Genomic DNA, 13,276 nt, shown 5'->3' with positions numbered 1-13,276 from the left:
GTGTGCCAAATTTCAGATAGGCCACATTGGCTACCAGCAAAAGCTGTAATATATTTTGGCTGATACTGTGGACAGGTTGAGAAGGAGGAGGGGAAAAAGGGCTATTGACCTTCCTCCTAAGAGAAGAAATCAGAGAACACTGGTGAAGACTGAATATTTCCTTAAAGATCACTGATGGCAACCTTACATGAGAAAGTGCCTGCCTGACTGGTAGCTAATCCCTTTTTCAGAAAGTTGCTGAGGGTGAGTGAAGTTGTATTACGGTATACTACAGTAGGAAAAAGCTGTATTATAGTATGGATTAATTCCTCTGTCTCTTCAGATATTTATGCACATACAGGAACTCGTAATGCCTTGAAATTCATAGCCAGTCTTATGCCACTGTCTTAATAGAACAGCAACATATGCAAAGTATAATGTTCAAGATTCCTAGCTCTGGCAGTCCCCTATCTGTGCATGTGAAACACAATAAATACATTGTTTGAAATGAAAGCAGTGGTATATGTATGATGTGCCAAGTGAAGAAATCTACTGCTCCACTGAATACTGTCAACTACATCTTGTTACATGCTGTGACTGGGGTGTTTAAATGGTGCCATGCAGAAGACAGTTTTGGTACTCAGATGTGCCCTTATCCTCTAGAATGAACAAAGGCCAGAGAAAAAAAAGGAGGGTGTAAATTGTGTGTAGGACTAAGCAGCCATCAGGGAGAGGACAGAGGAGAGGAGATGACTGAAGGCTGGGTATGACCAAAATAATTTACTGATGCTCCTAAATCGACAACTTTGACTAGGAGCAGGGACCATTGGAAAGTCATATGCTAGGAAAGAAAATGAGCTCTAGATTTTGTGAAGTGGTCAGTGCAAGCTTTGAAAGAAAAACAAAACAAAACAAAAATTTGAAAGTAAAATTGATACTATTAACTGTGAGACTCCACTCTCCTCTTCATTGTTAAGTCACTGAATCTCATAAAAGATCAAACCAGAGAACTGTTTTTCTCCTTATTTTTACGTTTTTATTTAATCATGAAGCAGACAAATCAGTGTTATTCCATTAATACTTTGTTTCCAGAGACACTCAACAAAGCTAAACTGAATTACCTAAAGATTTAAATTTGAAGCACACAGAGCAACTTGCACTAGACCTCTGTGTGGTAATGCTCAGAAACAGCTTTTATTTATGAAAACTTAATTTGCTTCTGAACAGTCCAAACCATTTCATCCTGAGTGAAATGTTCTGAGCAGAAGCCTAACATGGTTTAACATGTGCCTCACATTCATATCTTTGAATAAATCAACTACTCCTTCTTAGACAAGTCCTGAGAAATTAGACCTTCACAGAAAAGTTTAGATTATTTCTGTGTCATAACAGAACCCTGTGCCACATTCTTGTTTTTAATATATCCTTTGAGTGATACATTTTAATATATAGTTCAACAAAAAAACCATAACTAAAATTGCTACACTTGCCCAACATCAAAGGGTTAACAATTTACAGAAAAGAGATTTATTAATACTACATGAGCAACATTTTTTACAAAACACTTAGAGGATAAAGCATAAAGCCTTATAGGTGAGGATTTACTTTATAATTCTTGTATCAGGCAAAGCAGCACTAAAGCTCCATTAGGAGATTTCTCTTGAAGTTTTAGCATTTCATGAGCTATGTAAAAGGTAGACTAAATAACTTTATAAGGACTGGTAATAATGATGGTAGATTTTTATGCACATCTTGCAGCACGATGCTGTGCACATTTCTACAGCCACATGAAAAATCTAACTACTTGCGAAACAGTAAATATGGAAAGGGAAACGGAGTAGGATGGATAAGCAGAAATGATAGTCAAATTGATGACTTCACTCATGTGTTTACTGTGCAAGAAAGTTCTAGGAACTGGGGGACACTCAGAAGGCTTTGTATAATACAGGTCCTGTAACCCAGCAATACTTTCATTTCTCTCCTCCCAGTGAAGAATACTTAGCTCAGGAACTACAGAAAGCCTTTAAAACAGGAGGATGATATTTTCTTTGTGAAGAAATTGCTTTTCTTAATAACTATTGGTTAAATTACTAGGGGGAATGTCATTATGTTGAACTCTTTATGTTAAAACATTTGAAAATTATGAAGACAGTCTTAATGAAAAAAGATTTTCTGTACAACTTACTGCATAGCACCAAACCAATTTCTTTGGAATGTATTATGAAAACTATATGCAAAGTAAGTATTCCCCAATGTACTGAGCTAACGGGAAAGTCTTAGGGCCCATTTTGAAGGCAGCAGGACATAATTTTCCAAAAATCTCATAGTCGTTTTTTACATGAAAGGAGGAAGAGATGAAGAGACGCTCCCTTCTTTGAACAGCAATTAAAGGTTAGGGCAGTATTCCTGGATTCTCTTTTTAAACAAAGAGCTGTTCAAGTCTGTGAACATAATACCTGGCATGTGAAACAATTTATCCCTTAAACAGTACTAAGTAATAAAAGAAATAACCGTGTGGGCTGAAGGTAAAAAAAAATGCCTTAGGAAAAGGTTTCTGACTGAGTCGTAAACCTGACTGTGTATCAGTAACCTACCGATGAGAGTGATCTCTCTGCAACCCCTGGACTCCCTCCCTGCCAGTCACTGGGCACCTCCTGACACACTGTCCTTCCTGATACCATAGAGGCACAACTTCAAGGTGTGGATATTAAGATGCCTACTGGTATCATGGTTACGTTCATATTGTAAAGTGTACAGACATAGCCTGTTCTACAATGGCATAAGTTGGTCTCAGATGAATGTCTGGTCCACAGAATCACCGGTGTTTTACACAAGAATGGAAAACATAGGAAATGGATGTGGTTTCACTTATGATTTAGGCAGATATATGTCTTCATGTACAATATTACCCAACATCTGTATCAACAGGGAACACTTCACATATTACAGTGTAAAATGAATGGGTAATAGTCTACATTTGCCACTGGAGAATTTCCCCTCTGTTGGGAAAAGCCTTCATAGCATAAAGCTGGAGCATAGATTTTCCAGCTGATTTAAGGAAGAAGGCAAGAGTTGCTACTTCTCTGTTAACTGCTGACATAAAAAGCCAAAATGAAGCTGTTGAACATGGTAAAACTTCAGGCTTATTTGAGAAAGGCTCTCCACAGCTGTCCTTCCCTGCAATACAATGGTCAGTAAGGTGCTTATCACCTGGGACTGAATCAGCCTGATCCTGACGAGATCAAAGCAAAATAACTTGGCTCACAATGTTTGTGAGCATTGTATGTTGCAATGTTTTACCTCGAGTTTTCCAAGGTTCTTGATACTACTACAAACTAAATAAAGACAATTCCATAAAATAAGATTCTGAGCTGAATAGAATGCCATGTCCTATTCAAGTTAAAAAGACAAAGAAAAATAAGCAAATTGGATATAAACTTATCCTGTAGTGAGACATTAATTTTTCTTGTGCACACGCTTGAAGTCCTTGTTGCAAACTTACTGCCAAACAGCGTCTGTGGATGTAGGCTCACATGTGGAAGCTGGAAGGCTGAAATGGTTCACCTCCATGATTTCTACTTGTCCTCTGCAGTGGCTGATCACACCATACGGCCGTTCCTGTAAGAGGCTGTCTAAAGTAAACTGGCAATGATTTTGGTTTGTTTTGCTTCACTGACCGTGCCACTGGAAAGCTCTGGAGCTGCCAGACCTCCTCTTGAGCCATGACAGAGTCAGGGTGGTACTTCTCAGAGAGGGGCTGCATGGGCAGGTTGAACAACTTACCCCATCACCTGGCCCAGTTTAATCCATACTACATTCAAGAAGCTACAATAGCATCACTCAGTACTGCTTCCTTAGTTGCACAAAGTCCTGTTGACTTCAACAAAAATTTTGCAGGCAAGGCCCATAGTGCAGTTCATCTTAGATAGGCTGAATCTGCACGCTGAAGCTTAGGATGTTTGAAAAAATACAAATATTAGCACTGACAGAAACCAAAGGACAATTGAGAGCTGAAACAGTGTGCTGTCTGACAGACAGCAATTAGCTGGAAATGGAACTTCTTTGCTTCACTTCTCTTCATTTATTCTCACAATACAGATCATACATTTTTCATGAGAAGCAAATGTCTATGCAGATAAACGTCTGCAGAGAGTGCAACTGGGATGCAGGAACACATTTTGAACTCAGATATGAGTACCCTTTTGAAGCTACTGACTATAATACAATATTGTAATGGTTTAGAAGTCATATAATGGAATTTGTATTGTGTCCTGCTTCTCTAAAGATACACCAACCTCTTGACTCAAATGAAAAAAACAGATGAAGAACAAAGAAAGACATCTCTCATTTATTCTCATCCCTTGACTGATACTTTCAAAATAACAGCAAAATTCACCTCTTACCATATTTTACTTGTATTATATTTGTGTTCCATATTTCTGCACCAGAACAGTGAAGAGTAAAGCAAGTGGCTTTGAATGCCAAGGTTGAGCTCAAAAGCTTTATTCACTTCTATTCCTCATGTCAGTCTCCTCCCCTTCCTTTGAAAATGTATCCCCATGTTCACACAGAAATGACTGCAATTTGCAGTGTAGTACGGAGTACTCATATCACTTGGATTTGCATATGAGCAACGAATATAGAAGACAGAAATTGTCAACCTCTATACACAGAACGCAGGAAAATCTACTCTGAATGAAATAATTTAGTAAATCTACCTAAAGTTTAAAACAATGTTCATAAACATTCCATTGTACCTTGACCGCTGTTTCTCAAAAAGAAGGGATAAAGCTTGTTTTCAAAGTACTCCCACAATTTTGAGAAAAATTGCCAGCTCCTGCTGTGTCCCCCGCTGTAGAGACAGGCACTTGACTGCCACTGTGGAATTACAAGTGGTCACTTTTCCAGGTTTGAATGCACAAAGCCTATTCCTGACATGAGCCAATTTATTGCCAAATTCAGTTGGGGAAAGAGGAAGGAAACGGGATTAAAAATTTATTTTCTTGGTCCTGGTATTGGTCAGCATAATTTAGGGAAGCTTAACACAACGTTTGAATCTTCCCCTATGCTTGATCACCATCAGTCTTTCAAGTATTTCCTTCCAACAGTGCTTATATTGGAGATCAAAATGGGCCTAAAAAGTAGCCCATGCAGAAGGTCACTAATTTCAGTGGCAGGATTTCAGTGCAATAATAGGCCTGACACCAAACAGATACCCTTGTCCTCCCCTAGCCTCCCAGATTTTTCCTCTTACTATGCTTTTTTCCATTATAAAGATGGTATAAATGCAAGACAGCGTGAGAACCACTTTCCCAGGCTGTTTTAGTCAGAGGGCTCACTACTGCTAATGCTTCTCCACAAAGATTTAATTAAATCAGTGTCAAGGAATGGAAACACATTATGTCATTAATAGAGACTAATAAGCTTGTTGGTCTTAACTAATCTTATTTTAGGATTGTTTGTGCAAGGATACATACTCAGAGGGCCAAGTAAGACAACCCATTAAAACATGCCAGGATTGTTAGTTATTACAGCAGGCTGAAATCTCTTTAATTTTGAAAATGACTTCTAGAGCATGGAAGAAGCAAAACAAAACAGAAGAAAAGCAGTTTACAGGAGCTGTGTGAATATGTGAATGAATGTGGTAACTGCCCAAGAGTTTTAGAAGTTAGTCCTAGCAAACTTGCTATTCAGTGGGTATCAAAATGATTATTGCTCTTGGACAAAATTTTGCCTTCACTTTATTCTGTGATCATAAATGGAGCTGTTGTGCACTGCATTGGTATTTATTTGCTCCTGCTCATGATTTTCTCTACTGGAGACTTTTGTAAGAAATATATTCATCAGCACTCCAAGAAAATTCATGCATTCTGTCTCCAAATGATATGCATTCACTTAGTACAAAATAAGATCAAGAAAAGGAACGCAATTTTCAGATTTTAGTTTTCCTTCTTTCTAATTGCAGAGTTTCAAAATCTGCTGCATGAAATAATAGGAGAGTGCAGTGGTTTATTTTCCAGTTCCCAAATAATGAGAATTATGCTACTTCTAATAAATGTTATGAAAGTTGTGTGTCCATAGAAATACCCCCAGCCTCCAGGATCCCTATAGAATACGATGGAGCAGTTACTTTGGCAAGATTCAGGGAGGGCTGTAGCTGTCAGGAAGCTCACTGCTGCAATATCTCTGATATCTAAGGTGGCGGGATGCAAAATAGCTCCAGCCATGCCCAGAATGAGGATGTTGTGAAGCCACGGGAGGGCATCCTGACATGCCAGAAATGTGCCAGGTGACCAGGGGGTCAGGAGAGACCTTTCTGCGCCATACAGTAACATGATGGCAGCTAAAAAGTGCCTTTGTAGTAGGGTCACCAGCTGGGTGAGCTTTCCTTGGATACAGTGACCTTTTTTTCATCTGGAAATTTTGTCTGGGAGGAATGGGAACTTTAATGATTTATTTGGGATTCCTGGACATCCTGTAGTATCACTGGGGCAGAGTCCCTGACTAAGCTGATGGATGTCAAGAAATCCCAGAGCAATATCCCCAGTGCGTACCTGCTAGGTCCTGTGCATTCTGTTTATGTTTAAATAATTTGTACAGCACATGCATGGTTAGTCAAACACATGTAGATGCCCCTGGACTCATTGCATATCTGCCAGAAGGCATATACCCACATATTTCTGTCAGAGAGATCCATAAATAGGGCAGTCCTACATTTAAGTTCCTAATTTGTATATCTTCACATTCAGGATTTTTTATGTGTATACATATATGCACATATGTATATACATGTGCACATATATATACACACGTGCAGGCCTTGTCGATACTAGTTCTTGAGCTCTGACAGAACCTGGGATGCTTTGCACCAAATCCTTGCTCCCTAGCAGGTGCCCATGCCCCCAGGCACATTGATCCTCTAACAGGCTGGATGATTTCACCCAGGAAAGCGGGGCAGACTGCTGAAGCAGGATTGTAATACAGCTAAAGGTAATGCGGGAGAAATACTATTGGCCTAATCTTAACCTTTACGTCCAAGCAATTCTTTGGACCATCTATGAGTCAAGAATTCATTCAGATCTGATTATTTCTAAAGTGTCTACTAGACCTGCTTGAGCCTGAGTAATAAATTATTCTGCATTTCTTCAGCTAAAATTGACCTGCTTTGGTCTACTTTATTCATGTCACCTTTTGTGCTCATACCACTTTATCTCAGTCTCCATGCTCTGTGACACCTTTTGTGTCTGGGCCCCAGTAATTCTTTTCCCAGTATGTCTTAATACATATTTCCTGCCAGTGCACTTTCCTGCAAGCTGGCTGGGAATAATTGAGTACAAACTAATACCAGTTCCATAGAAGAGTCTGTGCAAAAGCATAAAACAACAGAAAGACTGGACATTTGCTGTAGCATTTAAATTACAAAAAATATTGACCTATTAGTTGACTAGAGACATAGAAAGAACAAAAAAACCTGTGGTCCACTTGAAAATTCTTTTTTTTTTTCACTTTTTTGAGATATGCATCTTTCCACACGTCTGAGCTGTTCTTTCATCCAGGACTGACTAAACATAGCATGATTAGCTTCTTCCAGCTCAGAGGATACATATTTGGCATCCTTTCAGAGGAAAGAAAATAATAAGCAACTCGGACTTTCCAAAATTAACCAGAGACCTCAGAACATAGTTTGCAAGTGCTACCAAGATTGAAACAGAGTGTGATTTCCAAATGCTCATTTTGGCTTTGCAATTGACACAAGATTTTTTTAATGATGTTATTTAGTGACATGGCATTTGACCAGTTTTTACAAGACCTGCAATGGCTTTCTTCCTCCTACTGAAGTTTTTACCTTGGCAGACTAGTTTAAAATAAACTGCAGGTGTATTATAGTCAAGACATGTACAAATTAACAATGAAATTCTGTCTTTACCCATTTGTTATCATGTTTTCTTTCAAGATTTCTATAGAAAATATGAGAGATTATTGCAGTGACTGAGGTTTAATGATGCATTAAATCTCCTTATAGCTATTAAATCCCAAAATACTATGCCTCTTGTATCAGACATGGGGTCTGATATGGAGGCTTTTAGCTTTAAACTGAGTTTTTCCTGCTTTCAGATTTCACACATGCATGCCAAATAGCAGAATTAGGCCAGGAGCATTTATTGCATTGGATATAGTTCCTGTGATAAATATTCCAAGTACTGTGGACTTAAACAGAAACTTTCGTTAAAGCTCCAGATCTAAATAAAACAGGAGAAATGAGGGGATGCAAATGTTCTTTCTTAATGTTAATTGAGAGTAATTAAACAGTAATTAATCAAGAAGAAGAGTAATACCAGTGGCTCAGACTGGGAACACAAGACAGGTTTATTCTAGAGGATTAATATTTTTTTTTCAAATGGCTTCTTGATCTGAGTAATGTGGCTACTTGGCTATTTTTGGTAGAAGAGGGTGGTGCTCTTAATGACACTTCAAGGTAGAGCTTATATTACTAACACATCTGGATCACCTTTTCCCCCCATTGAATATGTTCCCCTCTGGACTGAAAACCATTAGTGAAAGTATAATTGCCCGAGTTCAGGACTCTGGTTCAATCTTCCACCCCTGGGATTACAGAGGTTAAAGTCATGACAGAATCACATACTGTTCCCATGGAAACTTTTTTGGCATTGATGCTTTCAGGCAAATGACAATACTGGTGAATGTTTAAAGAACAGGATTTCAAATGTCTGTTTGAAATACTTCTCGAATCCTGTTGTTGCCTAAGGGAGAAAAATAATAATAATAAAATACCGATATTAATAATACTAATGTTCTGACTCATGCACATTGTCTTTAATTCAATTTTTAAGTGACTCGACATGGGTTTAACTGCATGTCGGGATTCATTTTGGACTGGGCACTATAATTGCATCTGATCTGGTAAAGGCTAGAGGGGTGGTTTTTCAGGGGTAGTTTTGTTTTGTTTTGTTTTGCTTTTGCTATTTATTTTAAAATCACTGAACTGATGTTTTATATCTGGGAACTGAAGCTTGCCATAGGCTATTCTGCTAGCCTTCATCAGCCTGAGACAGAGGAAGAGGTGTGTTATTTCATCCGTAGGTGCACGTTCCAACACGTGGCACTACATATCCCCCTTGTGCCTGTCCTCCTAAGTGTCCAGGTCCTACCTGCTGTAATTTATACAGCAGCGGTCTCCTCAAGAAAGCTGAGATCTGCTTCTGGGCACTGAGGCCGGAGCACAGAGTGAGCAGAGCTTTCTTGAGCCCTGAAGCAGCAGCTATTCACCTGCAGGTCACTAGGGAAAAGTCCCTTTAAAGAGCAGCCTCAGCTAAACCATAGCGGTAGGTCTTTGTAGGAGGAGTAAGGAGAAGGATTTCTCCCTTGTTTTCTTAGAAAATCCTACACAATTGGACAGGGGCCCTACACCCTTAGAGGTGAGCAGGAAAAACCTCATGCTATGGGGCAGTCCTGCTGAGCAGCCTGGGGTGAGCACCCAGCACAGAGCCCTTCCTGCAGCTCTTCATGCTGATCACAGGTACAAGGAGCATTACATTGGCAGCACTTTTTCTTGGTCTGTTCTTTACTGAATTAATCCATTTGATCTTTTGCACTGCTTACTGGCTAGCCTTATTAGAGAAACTTCACTGGCGTGCTACTTGTCCTCCTTGACTACCGCGAATTACTTTTCAGTTCCTAAGTTACTTTCCTCCAAGAGTATAGAAGACCACTTTTCTTCAATAATGCTGAATGCCACACATAAAACCCCATAGTCTTTCTCTTTTAAAAATACCCCAAAATACAGAAAGATAAGCAAATAAAAAATAGTAATACTTCAGAAATGAAAATGTTCATTAAAATGAGGACAGAATGGAGAAAAGAGAAGCTAAATTGCAGGGAACAGGGAGTTGCACAACTCTGGGGCTGCTCCGGTAAAACCTTTGTCGCCCATGGACTTTGAGCTGATGCCAAAATCCTCACAACCAAGCAAAAGGTGACAGCCAAGGTCTGAAAAATAAACAGCACCAGTTCTCACTGAAAATTTATAGCAGCAGTGAAAATGACAGAGATCATTTTGTACTAACAGCATACTAAGGGAAGCAGTTCTCAGGAGTGCTCTCGGTTGCGTATCCTAAACTGGACAATTCACTGCACTGTTTTCCCTTTCTGAGTTCAAGTGTTTTCCTCTGTAAATGTTGAAAAGAGAAAAGGGTTATTCTTACAGATAGCCAGCATGTTGACCGTTCCAGCAAACAGTGCAATTACTATACAGGTTTTGCTTAACACTGAACCAAAACCTGTGCTGCCAAAGGAGCAGAAACTACTAATTATTGCTCAGCCTTCTGAAATTGTTTCATAAATGAAAAGTAAGTGCTGAAGTGCTCGAGGGCTGAAGTGCTACAGGATACAGCATGAGCAGGAACAGCGTTGTATCACTGTTGGAGCATACCAGCAAGCTTCCAAGTATTTTGACATCTTGACCAAACATACACACGAATTTGTCTGAAATCACTGCATTTATCCAGCCTCTGAGCAAGGGTGACAGGTAATACTGAAACAATCAGCCATACTAATTAGTAATACTTTTATGCAGTAATCACATAGGTATAAAACATCATTATTTTTTCCAGCTCCAGAGCCGTTCTTTTGCCTTGTAACAACGGTGAAGTCACCTTTCTGATGTGTCTAACTTGAAGAGGGGTAAAACATTATTTATGGCAGGTAGATTAGATGTCAAGGATTTTGTTTTCCAGCTGGGATCCCACAGTCTCACATGGTATGGCATTTCTGCATTGCTCTGTTGTTATGCACACTTGTCACCCCCGACTAGGAACAGATCCACCTGAGATCTGGATGCTTTGTCGCCTGTTCTGCCAGAAATGGGTGATGAGGAAGAGAAACTCAGTAACTGTGACACATAGGAATACAAAGTTTTCCCTACTTTGAATTAGAATCATAAGGAAGCTAAGGAGAGTCAAAACAAATATTATCATCTGTATTTTAACATTTTCAAGAAATACTTAATAAACAATGATATATGCCATTTGTTGGAATCACAGTCACTTAAAACTCCTATCTCTGTAGCAATTTTACTTTAGGAAACGCACGGGACTTCCAGTATTGTACAAAGAGTTGATTTTACATTCTGACACAAATGTTCTACTAATAGATTGCCTAGGCAGAGGCATTAGGAAAAATTAAAACAATCTGACTAAAGTAGTGAAGTTAAAGTGTTTGGGACCCTTGAATAAAAGCTCTCCTTTTAAAGCAAACACCACCACTACCCCCCAAAAAACCCACAAAACAAACACAAACTTTACCACACTATGACTTAATTCTTCTATGAAAATAATCTTCACTGTAACTGTTTTCTGGGTAAAAATCAAAACCAAGTTCCTCTTTCTGAAGGTTTATGGGATTTTGTAATCACTTTTCAAATTCTTGTACAAACTTCTGCATTAGAGTTTGAGCAGGAAGCAATCAAGGAGAGCTGAAGTGATGAGAGATTGGCCTCACTCCAGCTGAGTGGACAATTGCATCAGCAGAGCAATCTTTCCTAATTGAAGAAAAAGATTACAGGTTGGTCAAGCAGCAGGAAAGAGGAAGACATCACAAATCCAAAATGTTAATTCCAAACCCACTGATAAATCTCTGACTCCACAGAAAGTGAGGAGAGGGGAAATTCATCCAACGGGAGCATTCATGGCACCTTGAAAATTATGACAGAAAGGGAATGAAAGTAAGCAGGGGGCTACTATTCCTGCCTGTGCCATGCAGCCGCCCACCCTCACACACACGAAGTGGGCACCTGTTGAATGAAACCACAATGAAAGAGGTTAGAGCAAGGTCAGGCTGCAGGATGTCAATGACATAGGATTTTGTTTTTGCAGAAGACTGGCCTCTGGCCTCGTGATTATAAAGTTAGTTCCAGGTTTCCTGCAGGATATATGTCAGACAATAAAAAGAAGTCATGGAGAATGAGAAGAACCTTATAATATCTCCCCTGTAATTTGAGCCTGGTGCCAAAGCAGGGAACTAATAGTCACAGGTGGGCTTCTAGGTGGACCATGCATCTGGTATACTACCACAATTAGGCTTCTAAATAAAGGAGAAAGTGGGTGTTGATCAATACAGAAGCCTGTGGTTGCCTCTCAGTTACAAACAGTTTAATAAACAGATTATTATTACAAACAGATTATTAAAGTATTTAGCATTTCTGGTATTAAAACTCTAGGTGTGCCTCTGGGAGCCTTTCCAATAGTAAATACCTGTATTTTCAGAAGTTTTCTTCTGTACCCTAGCAAAGGAAAAGAAGCTTTGGAATGGAGATTCCTTATCTTTACCCATCTCCTCCAGCAAAGTAAATAAGCTGAACATAAGTTTCTCTGGCTGAATAGGGCATATCTCCTGGCACAAGTTTTCCTGTGATTCTTCAATGAAGAATATGGATGACGAAGGTTTTTCGTTTTCTCTTCTAGCAGGCAGTCCTTATTCTGCAGAATTTTTCTGAAATATGGGGAAAAGGGCAACATGCAGCTGTCAGCAGGAGGCAAGCTGTAAGGACAGTTCAGTCTGGATCACTTACAAGGTTACATGGGGAATGAAATGGACTGCCAGAAATTCCTGGAAGTAACTGGAGAGCTGGCAGAGGCAGGCTGGGCTTGCCAGGGTGCAGGTGTGGATACGTGCACTGGTGATGCAAGTGGCACGGGCCCCAGTGCTCTTCCCGTACAAGGAGATGGTGCTGAGCACCCTATCCTGGCAGGGAAACTCATTTTTGCTGAGCTTTGCTTTGCCACAGAAGACCAATTTCCACACCCAAAGGGAGCCTCAATATCAGTGCTGTAGTGCAGCCTGACGAAGAAATACACATCATCCTGGGAAATACCCTTGACAGAGGTGTGAACATGGGCTAAATGTACTCATTACAGCAGTGGAAAGAGAGCCAGCTAAAGAGAACAAAAAAGATTAAGTTAATATCCCTGAAGCTTACAGGTCAGCAACTAAGATGCCCATAGGTTTTCACTGAATGCTACAGTGACAAATCACTCTTAAGCTACTATGGGGATTACAGGAACAGATCCTGCTTCTTGCATCTGAGTTGGAAGACCTCAATCCTGATCAGGCGCTCAGATCTACCACCAGACCCTTTTCTGTATCCTGTCTGGGAGGAGAATCCAGCTCAAACCAGGAACACGGGTGGTACAGCCCCAGGAGGCTCGAGGGCTGGAGTACCACAGTACATCTGCCAGCTCGCTATTGCAGATGCTGTGTTCTAACTCCTTTCCTTCTTGTA

The sequence above is a fragment of the Aquila chrysaetos genome, chromosome 4 (assembly GCF_900496995.4).
Source record: "Aquila chrysaetos chrysaetos chromosome 4, bAquChr1.4, whole genome shotgun sequence".
NCBI lineage: Eukaryota > Metazoa > Chordata > Aves > Accipitriformes > Accipitridae > Aquila > Aquila chrysaetos.
The sequence above is the reverse complement of the archived record's forward strand: the minus strand, read 5'-3'. Positions refer to the sequence as shown.